The 19,502-nt window shown below is 39.1% G+C and overlaps 1 pseudogene; it reads left to right on the forward strand.

Annotated features, from left to right (window-relative positions):
* The first annotated feature begins 18,424 nt into the window (after positions 1 to 18,424).
* Positions 18,425 to 19,288, forward strand: LOC138148211 (UDP-GalNAc:beta-1,3-N-acetylgalactosaminyltransferase 1-like; annotated as a pseudogene).
* The last annotated feature ends 214 nt before the right edge of the window (positions 19,289 to 19,502 follow it).

Raw genomic sequence — 19,502 nt, forward strand, 5'->3', positions numbered from 1 at the left:
TTGGGGTTAAGTGACTTGCCCAAGGTCACATGGCTGGTAAGTGTTAAGTGTCTGAGGTCAGATTTGAACTCAGGTCCTCCTGACTCCAGGGCTGGTGCTCTATTCACTGAGCCACCTAGCTGCCCCTCAGCTCCCTTATTTTACAGATGAGGAAATTAGACCAACTTGTCTTGTGCCTCTCTTACATTTAAGTTCTTTTTTATACTGGGTCTGTGATTTCGCTGATCTTTGTTGTAGTCTGTCCTTTCTTCTTGAAGAGGACCAATGACATCAAGAATGTGATGTCTTGACTTGCAAATAGATTGGATTTAAGTGAGGCAGTGTCTGTGATTTCACTGATATAAGGAACTCCTGGATGAGCAGACTTCCTCCAACGATACAGGTTGGCACCTCTGCCCAGCATTGAAGGTGAGGAAGTTACTTATCGGAGGTTACCCAACCAGTATCAAAGGCAAGACTTAGATCTTCTTGGCTCTGAGACCAAGTCTCCATTCAGCTGTATATGTTCTGTTGTGTATTATGATTGTGTATCTGTCATGGGAGACTGAGATCCAGGAGTAGAATCCAAGTCTTCTCTTGGCCAGTCCAGAGTCTTTCACTATACAGGAAGTCCCAAAGTCTTTAATGCAATTTTAAAGCTTAGAATTGCACAAAGACTTTTAGGATACCCTTTACTAGATTGCTTTTTTTTCTTACTAGATTGCTTTTTCCCCCTTCCAAGACCGTTTGATATTTCCTTGCTTTGAGATTAATTATTAGATTAATTGGTTGAAAACTCAAAGTCTCAGCTCTCTCATTAGGTTTATGTCACTCCTTTTGATTTCTCTTGGGGGGGGTTATTAAATGAAAAAGAAGTTTTTCTTCTGGTTTTTAAATGGTTTGGGGTATCTGAAATCATGATGGGCTAAGAAAAAACCCTGAATGTGGAGTCACATGACTGTTTCTTTCAGTTCTTGTAAACAAATTCCTTCTTTGCAAGGCTCAGTTGTCTTCTCTGATCCCCCAAAGTCCTTTTCAACCATGGCATTTTATGTTCTAAGGCCCCCTCCAAGCTAATGCTTTCCTTCCATCTATGACATTCAACATTCTAAGGCCTCTCCCAGCTTGACATTGTTTTCTAAGTCTGTTTTCAGTGTTGACATTCTGGGACATATGGTCACTTTACATATTAGCGTCTCAGACATTCATTACAGTAAGAATTTAGAGTCATTCCAAACATAGACTCTTTGGTCACCAGCTGGGAACAGAATCAGAAGTGAGAGCCTGTGCTGCCTCCACCATATCCCTCTGAGAGAGCCAAGGTCTCTGAAGAGAAAATCAACAACTGGTGTATTGACTTCAGGCAGTGTGACAAGGCCAGGGAAAGCTGGAGGCTGGGAGGCTTTCTGAATTTCAACACAAGACTGACTTGCCAAGACTTCTCAGCGAAACAAGATAGCAGCTTTTCCCATCTCCACCCTAAACGTCATCACCTGCATTTCATAGAATCATGGGGCTGAAAGGAAGGGACCTCAGATGGCATCTAATCTAACCTGTTTCTGAATTCCCTATGTTGTTGTCCAATCATTTCAGTTGTATCTGACTCTTCATGACCCCATTTGGGGTTTTCTTGGCAAAGATACTGGAGTGGTTTGTTGTTTCCTTCTCCAGGTCATTTTGCAGAAGAGAGCACTGAGGCAAATAGGGTTAAGTAACTTGGTCAGCTAGTAAGTGTCTGAGGCTGTATTTGAACTCAGATCTTCCAGACTCCAGGCCCAGAACTCTCTACACTATGGCACCTCCTGCTAGCTGCCCTTCCTTGTTTTTACGTAATGTATGTTTTTCATTGTATTTCTCCCTCACATTGTATTCCTCCCAGAGAGCCATCTCTGATAATACAGTTTGAAAAGAGCAAAAAACTTCCCTGAAGCTAAAAAACATTTACAAAAATGTCTGAGGTTATATGCAGCTGGTTGGTGAAGTACTTAGAGTATTGGATTTTGAATCAGCAAGACCTATACTAAAATCCTGCCTCAGATACTTAGTAACTGTGTGATCCTGGGTAAGTCATTTTATCTCTGACTCAGTTTCGTCATCTATAAAAGTAGAATAATTATAGCACCTAACTCTCAGGGTTGTTGTGAATATAGAATGAGATGATATACTTTTAAAAAGCGCTTTACAAACCTTCAGGGGCTATGTTAATGCTAGCTGTTACTATTAGCTAGCTATTACTCTCCTCAGCCCCTAAGGATATCTGATTTTCAGTTTATATTTGACACTTCATATTTTTAGAACTTAAAAGGACTTTTAGGTAGGTGACACAGTGGATTGAGCACTGGACCGGGAGTCAGGAAGATCAGAATTCATATCCAGCCTCACACATAAGCTGGATGACCTTGAATAAGCCACTTAACTTCTATCTGCCTCAGTCCTCATCTGCAAAATGGGCATAATAATAGCAACTGCTTCCCAGGGGTGGTGTGAGGGTCAAATGAGATCTTTCTAAAGTGCTAAGTACAGTTCCTGACACATAGTAGGTATTTAATTGATGCTTATTCCCTTCTATCTCTCCTACCCCTTTAAATATATTACTGGATTGTAGAAGAATTTAGACCTATGGGACACACTCTCTAGAACAGAGGTTCTTAACTTTTTGTGGGTCATGGACCCTTTTGGCCACCTGATGAAAGTATGGATCCCTTCTCAGAAGAACATTTTGCAGTTCATAAAATAAAGGATCAGAAAGGGTACCAGAGGTCAGCAAAAAAAAAAAAGGTATAAAGTTTATGGATCCCCTGAAATGTCCATTGCGTTGGCCCAGGTTAAGAACCTCCAATCTGTTCTAATACCCTCACTTCATGGAATAGAGGATTGGGACCTCAAGAGGTTAAGTGGCTTGTCCAGGGTCACATGGTTAGTAAATAGCAAAACCAAAGTACAAACTAGATCCTTGGGACTTAGATTCAGATATCTTATCTCCAAATCCAGTGTTCCCGTGTCACTGCACCAGAACTGCACCAGAACCCAGAGAGTGTTAGATGTAAAACAGACTTTAGAGGTGATCTAGTTGAAGTCCTTCATTTTACATATGGGGAAACTGAGGCCCAGAGAAGGACATTGACTTCTTCACATAAAAGTCGTCCAAGAAAAAAATATTAACACTAATATTGTAGGCTCAAGTTTGCCAGAAACAATTTTGTTTAATTTATCGTTAGTCTGATAGCCAGATATTTCTATCTGAGAGAGATGTCCAGACAAATATGGTCCCACATGCTCTCTGACATGACTTTCTGCCACAAGAAAATGTTAGTAATATTTACAGGAATCCCAAGGAATATGTAACAGTACAGTTCTGGGTTAACATTCAGAATTGTTGATAGATCTAGTCATTATCGAATTCCTTCTGGACCACTCCGGGACTCCTCCCAGAGGTCTCTAGGAGGCATCTAAATTGAATAGACAGTGGGGAGGTCATCTCTGTTTCAGGGGAAGAGGGCACTTCCCTCTTTGTGTCCTAGCTTCAGGTCATTTCAGAGGTGGGCAAGGCAAGGTCTTAGCTCCATAATAATAATAGTCAGAATTTATAGAATGTGATTTATGTAGTACTATGTGCCAGGCATTGTGCTAAGTGCTTTACAAATATCTCATTTGAGCCTCACAGCAATCGTGGGAGGCAGGTGCTGTTGTTAGCCCTATTTTGCAGAAGGGGAAACTGAGGCAAGCAACGGTTAAGTGACTTGTGTAATGTTAAACAACTAATAAGCATCTGAGACCAAATTTCATCTCTGGTCTTCCTGACTCCTGGTCTGGGACTCTATCCACTGAGCCATCTAGCTTAAAAGAAAAGAGTTAAATGTGGTTATCACTCTGAATCCATTTTCCTAAGAAAGGCCTAAGCTTTTGTTCTCATTTTTCTAAAGGGAAAAAATCTAGAAATGGAGTTATACTGGAGACATTTTTTAATAAGAACAAATTATTGTTTCTTATTCTTAATAACAATTTTTTAAATAAAGCAATCGGGGTTAAGTAACTTGCTCAAGGTTACACGGCCAGTTATTTCTTGGTGTGGTGCTGAGTATCTGAGTCCGGGATTTGATCCAGGTCATCCTGACACTGGAGCCGGTGCTCTTACTCGCTGAGCCACCTGGCCACCCCTCTTAATAACATTTCTTAATATTTTTGAAGAAATTTAAAAGGAAATTTTAAGTATCTTTCCACATGTGTTGCATAGATAGTCTCTGCCTTATGAGCATTACCATGTGTAGCAGCAAGCACCCCAAGTGTCCTCAGGGTTTGCCACCACCACAGGTTCTTGGATCTGCTTTGTTAAAGGAAAGCAACTCAAAATGGGTTAACAAGCTTACTTTAATCAGTCAGACATATATCGTTTACCTTGTTCAGGGGAAAAAGGTCAGCACCCCGAACTTCAAAGTATACAGGCAGAATTATCAAGACAGAAACAGATCAAGTAGACAGATTTCCAAACTGTCCAACCATTACATCCATACCAAATCAGCATCTGGGTTTTTCAAAGGGGGGGGGAGGGGGGCCCTGGACAACGGCTTCCCAGAATACAGATCAAATCACAGAACACTCCTCAAAGTGAGCCCCCCAAAACAAAGCCTCAAATCAGGGTTTATATACCCTTCTCCTGGCTCAGAGAATGTAACAACCTTATTGACTCACTGGCCAATCAAGAAGTATCTACTGAAAAACAAGCCTCCCATCCCAGGCTTCAGGTGCACTTTAGCCTAGGGGCAGGGAAGATCTTCCAAATTTGCATTCCCATTACACCATGGAGATAAGATTGATGTCAAACTCTTTCCCAGAATTTTTGAGTTTAGGTCAGGTGGAGGAAGAGGCAGCAAATATTGGCCCTGGAGTCAAGAAGACCTGAATTCAAATCCAACCTTAGACACTCACTATCCCTGTGACTTTGGGCAGATTACTTAATCCCTTTCTGTCTCAGTTTCCTCAACTGTAAAAGGGGCATAACATGAGCATCTTCCAGGATTATTACAAGGATCAAATGAGATATCTGTGAAGGACTTTGCAAACCTTAAAACTAAATATAATATAAGTGCTGTTAGTATTGTTGTCGTCATTATGGGAGAGATTGCCAAGGAGAGAAAGGAGGAAAAACATCCTTCTTGCTGAGCCGCTTGGAAGTGTGAAGTTGGGTGAAGTGTTAGAAGGGTATGCCTTGACAGAGGGCACCCATCTGCCTGCCTGGGCTAACTGGACTCTGCTGCTGGTGACAGTGGGATCTGTGAGGGATGCCAGTGGAAGCAGCCTGTTATGGCGTAGGCTGATGAGCCCCACACCCAGTCCCTGACACCATCCTTTTCTCCTCCTCTGTCCCTGTCTGGAGAGGGGCCCTCTATTATCTGTCTCAATCATCTGTTTCATCTCCTCACTTGTGGGGAAGGGAAGAATAAAGGCTGCTCACTCTTTTATCTTGACTATAAGCTTTTCAGTTGTCTGGTATTAAATAAAAAGTTTATGGTGACTCTCTGGTTAATGATAGTGGCTTAGAACGACTTTGGGAAGAAGTTTTACCCTGGTAATGAGATGGGAGACACTATTCCTTTTCAGTGCAAACTATGAAAAGGTAAGGAAGCCCAGGGCTTTCCATAAAGAGATACAGTGCTATATGAAGCAAACATCATCTAGACCAGTGCCCTTGAAACTTTATTGATCAAGAATCCTTATAAGTAAAAAATCTTTGAGTATACCACATACACACATAAAGTTATAAAATTACACATCTTACATAATGTATGGCGCATCTATGAGGCACAGTGGATAGAGTTTGGGGCCTGAACTCAGGAAGATAAATGAAATCTTGCCCCAGACACTAGCTATATGACCCTGGGCAAGTCGCTTAACCCTGTTTGCCTCAGTTTCCTCATCTGTAAAATGTACTGGAAAAGGAAATGACCAACCACTCCAGTATCTTTGCCAAGAAAACCCCAAATGGGGCAACAAAGAGTCAGACCCAACTAAAATGACTGAATAACGACAACAAATATAATATAAATTATATGAAATTATAAAATATATGTGGTACTTTATATTAATATATTATGTATAATATAAATCTACACAAAATGGAAACTAAAAAAGATGCAATGAAAATGAAATAAATGATATTGTATGCATGTTTGTTTCATTTTTGTAGTCATATCAATTGTTTGAAGAAAACAATAAGCATTTATTATGCATACTATGCACCAGGTACTATACTAAGTGCTAGGGGCACAAAAGGAGGTAAGGGACACTACCTGCTCTCAAGGAGCTCACAGCCTAATAGGACAGACCATAAGCAAACAATGGTCAAACAAGCTATATACAGGAGAAATAGGAAATAATTAATAGGGAGAAGGCACTGGGATTAAGGGGGGTTGGGAAAAGGAAGCCAGAAGGTGAAGATGAAGAGGGAGAGTGTCCCAGACATGGAGAGCAGCTGGAGAAGATGTCTTGAGTCATGAGATGTCATGTTTCATTTGCGGAATAGTGCTCCATTATCACTGGATCAAAGTACATGTCATGGAATAAGTTAGGAAAAGAGAGGAGTGGGGTAGGCTATGAGTGGCTTTGAACGCCAAACAGCATTTTGTATTTGCTCTTAGAGATAATAGGGAGCCACTGGGGGTGAATGGGGGTGGCATGATGGGACCTGTGTTTTAGGAAAATTACTGGCTGAATGAAGGATGGATTGGAGTTGGGGGAGACTTGAGGAAGGCAGACCCACCAGCAGGCTGTTGGAACAATCTGGGCATGAGGTGTGGGGGGCTTTTTCTAGAGTGGTGGTCATGTCAGAGGAAAGAATGGGGCATATACGAGCCATGCTGCAAAGGTGAAATCAGTAGCCTTGGCAACATATTGAATATGGAGGGGAGGGGGTATGAGAGAGTCAAAGGGACACCTAGGTTGTGGTCCTGAGGGACTAGGAGGATGGTGTTGCCCTCTACAGTAATAGGGAAGGTTGGAGGTTGGGAAGATTTAAGGGGAAAGATAGTGAGCTCTGTTTTGGACATACTGAGTTTAAGATGTCTGCTATATATCTAATTGGAGGTGTCGAAAGGCAGTTGGAGATGTAAGGTTCGAAGAGGTTAAGAAAGGATTCCGCTGAATTTAAACTTAAGATTTGTATTTAGTAACAGCACATTTTTTTGCTCCCAAGAGTGATACTATTTATACTCCATTATTTTAGAAAAATTCATGTATGTGCCCTGGGGGATAAGGCAGACTTGAAAATAATATCAGTAATTAATTATTCAGTTGATTTTATCAATGTAGTCAGTCAAGCAGGTGGATTTCTTTCTTTTTTTTGATATTTTATTTTATTGAAAGATACAAAATAAAACTGTTAGATAATAGGTCCTAAGTCAGTGAACATAACAGTTTTTCAGTTAAAGTAATGTTTCTCTGGGTGTAGATGCTCATAATATTAATGCAAAAACAAACAAAAGTGAATTTATGTGTAGCACTCTTACCCAGATGAGATTGGGAAAGGGACTGTTCTTTACCGTGAACTCAGGCAAGTGTGACTCCTAATTCATTCTAAAAATGCTGAACGAGATACTGTAAGGACTTCAGTTGGTTGGAGAGAAAGTTTGAGAGAGAAGCTTCAGTAGAGAGTGAGCGATGAGATGTAAACTTTTGAGTGGTGGGCTGAAGCCTTTAGAGTCACAGACATTTATGGAAAATGGCCTCATTATGTCCATTGAACTCCAGGGCTTGCAGCCCTAGAGATTGCTGAGAGTGGAGCTTTCCTGGGTGAGATCGTTCTCTCTCTGAGAGAGAGAATATTTTCTTACCCCTGGCTAAAGGGCTCATTTAATCTTGTTTCTGTTTCATATTTTACTTGGATAAATGGGCTTAACTTGTTATTTGCTATTTATGGTGGTTCCTTGTGTAACCAACATTAGTGAGAAGGGGACAAACTGGTGAGTAAGCCAAGGGCTGCTCATTCCCTTGAGAGAAATCAGGAAAATTGTAGCCCTCGACTAGAGATATTTGAGGAGTAACAGATGATCATAGCCCAGAGCCTTTCTTAGGGACAGAAGAGATTGATCTGCCTCAGAGTCACCAGATCCTCCTTGTTCCTCTTTCCAGCTGGGCTGCTGGTGGTGCTAGTAGAGACCTGTTTCTATCCTTTGACTGGCAGGAGGGCTTTCTACTGCCATTTTAGCTTAAGACATTGGAATTCTAGCTGCTAAAGACAGTGAGGCAATTTGGCTGAAATTTCCTACTAGTTCCTTGCTAAGAGTTCTGCTAGCACTCGCAAAGGTACTGAACTTAGCTTTGTATAATGTTGACCCAGGCTCTATTTAGTCATATAACTCCCACCAGCTTACTACAGGGAAAGTTATTTGTAGATCTTAAAGCACTACATAAATGGTATCATTATTATTTCATTTGTTCTTCTTAGTAGCCCTTTGGGGTAGATAATGTAGGTGTTATTCCTATTTTATAGGTGGATAAACTCAAACTGAGAGAGAGGGAAGTGATTTACATTAATCAGTCAATCAATAAACATTTATTAAGTGATCATTATATGCCAGTCACCAGACTAAGTGCTGGAGATTCAAAAAGAGGGAAAAGACAGTCCTTGCTTTTAAGGAGTTCACAATCTAATGAGAGAGACAAGATGCAAACAAGTATGTACAGACTAAATACAAGATAAATAGGAAATAAGTAAAACAGAGTAAGTGCTAGAATTAATTGGGAAAGGCTTCCAATAGAAGATGAGAATTTAATTGGGACTTAAGGAAAGTCAGAGGAGCCAGTATACAGAGATGAGGAGGGGGAGCATCTGAGGCATGAGGCTCAAGGAACAGCCAGAGAAGAGCTGAGAGATGGAGTGTCTTGTTCATGGAAGTGCTGGGAGGCCAATGTCACTGGATCAAAGAGTACATGCTAAAGTGTAAGGTATAAGAAGACTAGAAAGTTGGGAGGGGGCTAGGTTATGAAGGGCTTTGAACACCAAGCAGAGAATTTTTATATTTGGTCATGGAGGCAATAGGGAGCCACTGGAGTTTACTGAGTAGTAGTAGTAGTAGTAGTAGTAGTAGTAGTAGTAGTAGTGATGGTGGTGGTGGTGGTAGTGGTAGTAGTGGTAGTGGTAATAGTAGTAGTAGTAATAGCAACAGCATCAGTGTGTGTGTGAATGGTCAGACCTAAATTTTAGAAAAATCACTTTGGTGACTAAATGAAGGATGGATTGGAATGGGGAGAGACTTGAGTCAGAAAAGACCATTAGCAGATTATTGAAATAGTCTAATGGTGAGGTGATAAGGGCCTTCCTTTGTAGTGGTGACAATGGCAGTACCAGAGGAAAGACAGGATGTTGCGGAAGTGACATTGGCAGGCCTTGGCAGCAGATTGGATGTAGGGGGTGAGACAGTAAGGGGTTGAGGATGACACCTAAGCTGTGAGCCCGGGACACTGGGAGGATGACATTGTGCTCCACAGTAATAAGGAAGATGGGAGGTGGGGAAGGTTTAGGAAGAAAGATATGGAGTCAGTTTGGGACAGGTTGAGTTTAAGATGTCTCCCAGACATCTAGTTCAAGATGTCTGAAAGGAAGTTGGAGGTGTGAGATTGGAGGTCAGCAGAAAGGTCAGAGCAGATAGGTAGATTTGAGAATTAACATGATAGTGACAGTAATTAAATCCATAGCAGCTGATGAGATCACCAAGTGAAGTAAATATAGAAGAAGAGAAGAGGGCCCATGATAGAACCTTTCTTTAAGGTTAGAGAGAGTGATCTGGAAGAGGATCCAGCCAAGGAGACTGATAATAGGAGTGATCAGATGGGTAGGAAGAAAAGGAGCAGTCAGGTAGGAGGAAAACCAGCCTGGAGTTGTGTCCTGAAAAACTAGAGAGAGGAGAGTATCAAAGAGGAGAAGGTGATAGTGTCCAAGATTGCAGAAAGGTCAAGGAGCATGAGGATGAGAAAGGGCCATTGGATTTGACAATTAGGAAATTATTATAACTTCAGAGAGAACAATTTTGGTAAAATGATGAGGTTGGAAGCCATACTATAAGATTAAGAAGAGAATGAATGGAGAGGAAATGGAGAGACCTCAGCCACAGTGGACAGAAGAGATATGGGATGATTTTCATCAGGGATGAAAAGATCAAGTGAGGTTTTTTTTTAAGAATGGGAGGGAGATGAGCATGTCTGTAGGTAATAGGAAAACAGCCAGTAGACAGAGATTGAAAATAAATTTTAGGCAGAGTCAAGATGGTGGAATATAGTGAGCATTTCTGCTGAGCTCTTTCATCCTTATTCTCTAAACAACTTTTAAAAAGGGTGTCAAATCAGATTTTTAGTGGGATTAAAAAAAGGTCACAGTGAAACCTTTTCCCAGTCTAGGACCACTTAGGAGGACAGAGAAATCTGTGGATATGAGGAAGGTTGAGGAGAAGGCTAGGAGCATCATGAGTTTTGGAGGAAGCAGAGGCAGTGGTGGTGACACTGGGGTGCTCAGCATTCAAGGACAGTAAGCATCAGAAAGAGATTACAGGAGACCCCTTTGCTAGCGCTGGGCACAGGCTCAGGTGCCATTTGGAAGCAACTCTATCTATTACTCAGTTCTGGGCTGCACTTCCAGGGTGGAGAGGAGTTCTTTGTGGTCTGCTGTCACAAGGGAGCAGAGGCCCTACATGGGTAAGGACCAGACTGCAGACCAGGAGGGTGGGGACCAGAATATTCACCAGATCACATCACCTTGTAAGCATTGAAAACCCCAGACCCCCCCCCCCCACTGCTACTACTACTATTACCACTACTACCAACCCCAGAAAGTCAGCTAGCCAACCTCCCCCCCCCCCAATCAAAGTCTAACTCTAACATTGTGTTAAAATTGCATTGTATTCTGGTCCCTTGATTACCCTTCAGCACCTCTAGTCAGTATAGAAAATAAGTTTATAAGTAACCAGTATAAAGTAGCAATAGCAGGAAATGGGGAATCTGGAAGTCATGTACAAACTCTCCCAAAGGTCAAAGGAATATAATTTACAAATTGTATTATATAGTAACCAAAAATCATATCCTGGTAATATGTGCTGAATCAGAGGAAGTCAAGGAGGCTTTACTGTCAAGACTTTTTTTGTCTTATAATATGTAAATCTCAGATAAGTTCTTGATATTCTCAGAACACCAAATGGTGCTGATAACTTTGAGATGACATAAATATGTTAACTTTAAATTTTTACTGACAATTCTGAGATAATTTGGATATGTTAATGAATGTACCCAAAGTGGTATGAACAAGAATTAGTCTGTTCTTCCACCTCCCCACCCCTAAAACCCTATAAAACTCCTTGGAGCCCTCTTCCATCTCCATCAGGTCCATGCTGCTAAGTATATCAACTCTAACCCATAGTATGTGAATGATAATCTCTCTGCCTCTCCTCTCCCCAACCCCAGAGCTGCCTATCTTCCTTCACCATCCAATACTCTTGGGTCTGCTTTTGTACCTCTTTTGCCACTTATCAATACTCTGTACTTTCCTTGCTGTTTGCCCCTTTCCCCTCTGTGCCTTATTAAAGTGTGACTGCAGCCTCACTTCCTACTGCCATCATGGTCTTTCCTGGTGAGTATGTAAAGAACTGGGCATGCCAATCCCATTTCATAGTTTAATTATCAACTAAAACATAAGTCCAAAGTTAAGACATAGGCTTGAAATATGAGCAAACAACAAAAAAGAACCTGACTGTAAAAATCTTCAAAAGTGACGGGGAAGCTCAAGACACAAAAGAAGACAACAACTTGAAAACACCCACAAGCAAAGCCTCAAAGAAAAATGCAGAATGGACAAAAATCCAACAAAAATTCATAGAATAGCTAGAGGAAAATTTTAAAAGATTTTGAAAATCAAATAAGAGTAGTAGAAGAAAAATTGGGAAAAGATATGAGAACAATGCTAGAAAATTGTGAAAAGAGATTAACATCTTGATAAAATAAAAACCTCATTGAAGAAAATAACTACCTAAGAATTAGAATTGGTCAATTAGAAACTAATGACTCCATGAGACATCAAGAAACAAAAGACTGGAAAAATAGAAGAAAATGTGAACTATTTCTGGGAAAACAACTGAACTGGAAGATAAACTGAGGAGAGATGATTTAAGAATTATTATACAAGGGGTGGCTAGGTGGCGCAGTGAGTAAAACACCGGCCCCAGAGTCAGGAGGAGCCGAGTTTGGTTCCCGCCTCAGACACTTAACACCCACCCACACACACACACACACACACACAAAAACTAGCCATGTAACTTTGGGCAAGTTACTTAAACCAATTGCCCTCCAAAAGGAAAAAAAAAAGAATTATTATACAACCTAAAAATCATGATAAAAAAGAAATATTTTTAAATTTTTCTTTAATATTTCAAGAAATAATAAAGTAAAACTCCCCAGGTATCATATAACATGACAGAATAAAACAGAAATAGAAATAATCTACCAATCGTCTCATAAAAGAGATCCCAAAATGAAAAATTCTAGGAATATTATAGCCAAATTCCAGAACTCTCAGGTCAAGGAGAAAAATAATGAAAACAGAAAGAAATAATTCAAATATTATATAGCCACAATCAGGATCATACTAGATTTAGCAACTACCACAATAAAGAAATGGAGGACTTGGAATATTATATTCTGGAAGGCAAAGGTGCTAGGATTACAACCAAGAATAGCCTACTCAGCAAAAATGAGCATAATCCTTCAGGAGAAAAAAATGAAAATTTCATGAAACAGAGGACTTTCAAGCATTCCTGATGAAAAGACCAGAACTGAATAGAAAATTTTACCTTCAAACACAAGAGTCAAGAGAAGCGTAAGAAAGTAAGCATGAAAGAAAAATTATAAGGAGTTTAACAAAGTTAAATTGTTTATATTTCTATATAGAAACTGTTTACATTCCTACATGAAACTCCTAAGAACTTTGTCATTATTAGAGCAGTTAGAAGGAGACTACATAGAAAGAGGGCATGAGTGTGAGTCAATTATATTGGGATAATCTCAAAAACATATGAAAGCATGACAAAGAGGGATGTACTTGGAGAAAGGAGAATGGAGGGGAAGAATTGGGAAAATAACTCACATACACAGACACATACATACATATATATATATTCATACACACAGTTGGGTGTAGAAAATCATCTCACCCAATAAAAAAGTAGGAGGGAGAAGGGATAAAAGAAAGAGAAGAGTGGTAAGAGGGAGGGTAGATTAGGGGAAACTGATAAAAAACTAAACAGATTTTTGAGGAGATATCAAAGTAAAAAAGAAAAAGAAGGATGAATACAAGAGGATGGAGAGAAATACACAGTTAGCAACCATAACTAACTCTGAATGTGAAGTGGATGAACTCACCCATAAAGCAGGAGCAGATACCAGAATGGATTAGAAACAAGAATTCAATACCAAGTTATTTACAAGAAACACACTTGAAACAGAAAGACATATACAGAGTTAAAATAAGGAGCTGGAGCAGAATCTATTATGCTTTGATAAGGTAGAAAATGCAGGTGTAGCAATCATGATCTTAGACAAAGCAAAAGCAAAAACTGACCTAATGAAAAGAGAAATAGGAAACTACATTTTGCTTAAAGGTACCACAGCCAATGAATTAATATCAATGCTAAACATAAATGTACCAAAGGAATAGCATCCAAATTCTTGAAGGAAAAGTTAAATGAGTTATAGGAGGAAATAATAAAACTATACTAGTGAGGACCTTAATTTACTCCACAGACCTAGCTAAATCTAACCATAAAATAAATAAGAAAGAAATTAAGGAGTTGAATAGAATTTTAGAAAAGTTAGACATGATAGACCTATGGACAAAATTGAGTGGGAATAGAAAGGAGTATGGCTTTTTCTTAACTGTACAGGGTTACTCATCCACTTTTGGTGTCCCGTCTTCATTTAACTCTCACCTGTGACTCCAAGGAATTGTAGCATGCAGAACAGTCACATGCCGCTAAATTGTCTCAGAAGATAGGCTAACCCAGAGTGAGGCCTCAAACCTGTTGGTGAGGTAAGGAGATGTCTATCCCAAACATGTGAAGTCTTTCCCTAGTGGAATGGGTATATAAGAAAAGTTTATTCCAATGGCCATGAAGGTAGCCAAAGTGGATGCTGTGAAGCATTTAGAGCTTGTTCAGGCATCAAAGACAGGGAAGTCATCCACTGCATGCTAGGCCAGCATGGATTGTCTTGACTTTTGTCTTGCCACTGGACTTTAGTGACTCAGGAAGAGAGAGTAAGATTGATGACTTTTCACAGCTCTGTCTCACTTAAATCCAATTCACACACAAGTCAAGACATTAACCCTGATATCATTGGGCCTCTTTGAAAATGGAGAAACAACAACATGGTACCTTCATAAAAACTGACAGTGCATTGGGGGCATAAAACCTTACACACTAATGCAGAAAAGCAGAAATATTAAATATGCCTTTTAGGGACCTGTAATGTAATGCCAAGGAAAGGCAACTTCCCAGGTTCAAAATACCAGCATAGGTGCTCTCTATTTTATTCAGTGACAAACCAAGAACAGAGAAGATCAAAACATGACATCATTCAAAATACAGCATTTACTAAGTGTGATTAAATAATCTCCAAGTACTACCCCACCCCAGGATCTTCCAATCATTCAATCAATTACAAAGTCCCTGTTCTAAATACTACTCCACCCCTAGGCTATACCTTAATTAAGTCCACCACAAAACCCCTCTTCTCAAATGGAGATTAGTTTCCAAACATAGGTAAAGTACCTTCATTTGTCAATCACAGAGCACAATAAGGTCAAAAGTTCCCCACCCCCAGGATCACAATTGAATCTACCCCAGAGTTACATCAAGTTTAAACACAGCACTTAATACCCAAATGGAGGTCTTTTCTTCATCTTGACACGAGGCAAGTTCTCAGCAATCTTAGTTCCTGGGGAGACAAGGCTTAGCAAGGCCATAAGATACATTGCCAGTCCCTTCATGAATTTATCCTCTGTCTGTAGAACAGTCCTAGAACCCCTGAACACATTAGCAAAGCCCTCTCCCAGGATTTCTGTAAACATACAACAAGAAAATCCTTCTTCAGGGCTTCTGAACCAACAGAAAGGCTCCCAGACCCCTGCAACAACAGCACTGTCCTTCACCAGTGGACAGTATTCATTCTGTTTGCAGGACAGTCTCCAGACCCCTGCAACAACAGTACTGTCCCTCACCAGTGGACAGTATTCACTCTCTGTCTGCAGGACAGTCTCAGGGCTTCTTAGCGAACAGCCAGGTTCCAGGACTTCTTCAACAAAAGGACTGTCTTTCACCAGTGGACAAATCTGGCAAAACAACATCAAAACAGACAGACAAAGTACCAGCAAAACAGCCATGTCTCCTCAGTCCTTGGCAGCTCAGGGGGCAGGTCTCAAAAGTCCAGGGCAATTCAAAGCGGCCACCAGCAATTCTCTTAGTCTCTCTCTCCACGAGGTGCTGCTTCCAAAAAGATCTTCCGCCTCTCTCTAGTGTCTCTCCAAATCTACCTCACCAGCTCCTCCCAGTTCAGGACTTTCTTTTCACATCAACAAGCCCATCCCACAGGTGGGATTAACAAACTCTGGGTTTTAACACAATCAATTTGAAAACCAAGCCAATACAGGGGAATCTTTAATTGCCATTACTATCACAGGACCATAAGGCAATAAATTATATTTAATAGAGGGCCTTTGAAGCAATAATTAAAACTAGATGGAAACGAAATAATCTAATCCTAAAGAATGAGTGGGTCAAGGAACAAATCATAGAAACAATGAACAGTTTCATTAAAGATAATGACAACAATGAGACAACATACAAAAATTTGTGGGATGCAGCCAAAGAAACACTTAGGGAAAATTTATTTCTCTAAATGCTTATATCAGTAAAAGAGAGAAAGAATAGATCAATGAGTTGGGTATGCAACTAAAAAAAACTAGAAAAGGAACAAATTAAAAATCCACCTTTAAGGCCAATTTAGAAATCCTGAAACTCAAAGGAGAGAGAAATAAAACTAAAATAAAATTGAACTAATAAATAAAACCAGGAGTTGGTTTTATGAAAAAAAAAATACAATAAAATAGATACACTATTAACTGATTTAAACACTATTAGTTAATTTAAAAAATTAATTAAATAAAACCAAATTACCAATATGAAAATGAATAGAGTGAATAAACAGCCAATGAAAATAAGATTAAAGCAATTATTGAGAGCTATTTGCCAAACTATATGTTCATAAAACTTACAATCTAAATAAAGTGGATGAATATTTACAAAAATATAAATTGTTTAGATTAACAGAAGAGGAAATAGAATACTTAAATAATCCTATCTTGAAAAAAGAAATTGAACAAGCCACAGATGAGCTCCTTAAGGGGGGTGGGATGGGACACAAGGCCAGGACCAGATGGATTTACAAGAAAATTCTACCAAACATTTAAAGAACAATTAATTCCAATACTATATAAACTATTTGAAAAATATAGTTGAAGAGTTCTACCAAATTCTTCCTACAACAAAATTTGGTTTTGATACCTAAATCAATGAGAGCAAAATCAGAAAGAAAACTAAAGACCTATTTCCCTAATGAATATTAATGTAAAAACTAAAAAAAAAATTAGCAAGTAGATTACAGCACTATATCACAAAGATCATACCTTATGACTTGGTTAAATTTATTCCAGGAATACAGGGGCATGTGAAAACTCTATTGCACTGTTTGAATGTAAACCTGTGTGGCTTAGAAAGCAGATATACTTTTTCCTTAGAACATATTTGATGTTTAATTAAAAATGTTACCTCATTAAACTAACAAAGAATGTTTTTTGAGCTAGAAAAAAGTAATAAAATTCATCTGGAGGAACAAAAAGTCAAGAATATAAAGAAAATCAATAAAAAAGGGGAGAGAGGGGAGGAAGGCAGCCTAGCAGTACCAGATCTCAAATTATAGTACATAGCAAATCAGCAAAACAGTCTGGTACTGGATGAGAAATAGAGTTGTTGATCAGTGGAATAGATTAGGTACACAAAATATAGAAGTAAATGACCACTAGTGTTCAATAAATCCAGACTCAAGCTTTTGGGACAAGAGATAACTATTGAATAAAAACTGCTGGGAAAACTGGAAAGCAATTTGGAAGAAATTAGGGATAAATCAACATCCCACACCACATCCCAAGATAAGCTCAAAATGGGTACATCAATTAGTTATAAAGGGTGATATCCTAAGAAAACTAGGGGAACCTATAAAAAAATACCTGTCAGATATAAGGATAAGGGAAGAGTTCATGACCAAACAAGAGATAGGATCATGAGAGGTAAAATGGACAATTTAGATTACATGAAATTAGAAAGCAGCCTCACAAACAAAACCAATGAAGTCAAAATTAGAAGGAAAGCAAGAAATTGGAGGAAATTTATAGTAAGTTTCTCTGATCAGGGTCTTATTTCTCAAATTCAAAGGTAACTATGCCAAATTTATAAAAAATGAGACTAATTGATAAACGGTCAAAAATCAACAGGCAGTTTTCAGAAGGAGAAATCAAAGTTATCAATAGTCATATGAAAAATGCTCTAAGTCATTAATAATTAGGAAAATGCACATTAAAACAACTCTGAGGTACCACTTCACACCTGTCAGGTTGGGCAACATGACAGAAAAAGAAAATGATAAATGATGGAGGGAGATGTGGAAAAAATAAGGACACATGCACTGTTGGTGAAGTTATGAACTGATCCAGCCATTCTAGAGAACAATTTGGAACTGTGCCCAAAGGTATATAAAACTGTGCATATCCTTTGACCCAGCAATACTCCTGCTAGTTCTGCACCCCAAAGAGATCAAAGGAAAAAGAAAATGACTAATGTAGAAAAATATTTATATCAGCTCTTTTTGTGATACCTAAGAAGAAGAAACTGAGGGGATGTTCATCAATTGGGGAATGACTGAACAAGTTGCGGTATATGATTTAGATGGAATGCTATTGTTTTCTGTAATAAATAACAAAGGAGATTGTTTCAGTAAAACCTGCAATGACTTATATGAGCTGATACAAAGTGATGTGAGAAGAACTAGGAGAACGTTGTACACAATAACAACAGTATTGTAAAGATAATTAACTGTGAAAGATTTAGCTGCTCTGATCAATACAACGATTTACAAAAATTCCAAAGAAGTGTTGATCAAAAATACTATCCCCTTTTGCTTCCTTCATTTTTCTTGCTGTTATTCATATAAATGTGGGGATATGTTTTACAGGAATACATGTATACAATTTGATATATAAATATATTTTATATAATTATGCATAAATATATAGTTATATAATTTATATATAACTATATATTTACAGGGAATATATATATATATATATATATATATATATATATATATCTTGGTGACTTTACACCCTGTGGATGTGAAAGCCAGACAGGCCAGTCAGGTTACTTGTGGCGCAATGACATCTTGGTGGGGACAAGAAGTTCTAACGTACTTTTTATTAGGCCACCAAATGGAGCCAGAAAATAACATGTTGGCCTCATCCATATAAGATGAAAGCATCCTTTGTGGCAACCCAATCCACCAATATGTTATAGACATGTACTACAACCTGACCTTGAAGGCAATCATGGCATTCAGGTGGATTACAGAGTTTTGCCCTATGGCCAAGTATCTGATGAAGGAAGACTCTCATGTTTTTGTTACTTAGTGAAATATCTTTTGACTTACAACCACTCTCAGAACTTTTTCACAGTCTACCTCTCATAGAGAATTTTTCCAAAAGAGAATTTAAAAACAACAATAACAACAACCCATATTTCCTACCAGGAGTATCCTTTTAGGGTATTTCCACATCACTGCAGTGGCTTGGGTTACATGCTGTCCAGAGACTTGGTTTTCTGAGTTTATGAAATGATGGCACATATCAAGCCCATCAGATTTGAAGACTCTTACATTGGAATCACCTTGAGCATCTTGGAACTTTTCCCAAGTCCAATGACATAATTTTTTTTTACTGGATTAGGTTTAATACCTGAAAATTCAAGTGCTTGGTGGCAGCCATGGTTTTTCTCACAAAGAGCTCATTCAGTATTGACAACTCATGCAAAAGGAAAGCAGTTATCGACCTTTTGTTCTGCTCTGGCCAGGCCAAGAATTTTGCATAAAGCCCCCTAATTTGGACTGCAGTGTCTGCCCTGGTGCCTACTCAGCTTTTGCTCATTTAGACCCCAGGAGGCAGCTGGGTGGCTAAGTGGATAGAGTCCTGGGCCTAGAATCAGGAAGATCTGAGTTCAAATCCAGCCTCAGATATAAGCTTTATGATTGAGCAGGTCATTAACTTCTGTTTATCTTAATCCAAGGGAGAAGGGAATAGCAAACCATTCCAGTATCTTTGCCAAGAAAACACCAAATGGAAGAGTTGGACATGATTGAACTACAACAATGCCCAGTACTTAGCCCAGTGG

Source organism: Petaurus breviceps, unplaced genomic scaffold, assembly GCF_028583685.1.
Source record: "Petaurus breviceps papuanus isolate PSGF00001 unplaced genomic scaffold, PetGlider_PUasm1.0 90823, whole genome shotgun sequence".
NCBI lineage: Eukaryota > Metazoa > Chordata > Mammalia > Diprotodontia > Petauridae > Petaurus > Petaurus breviceps.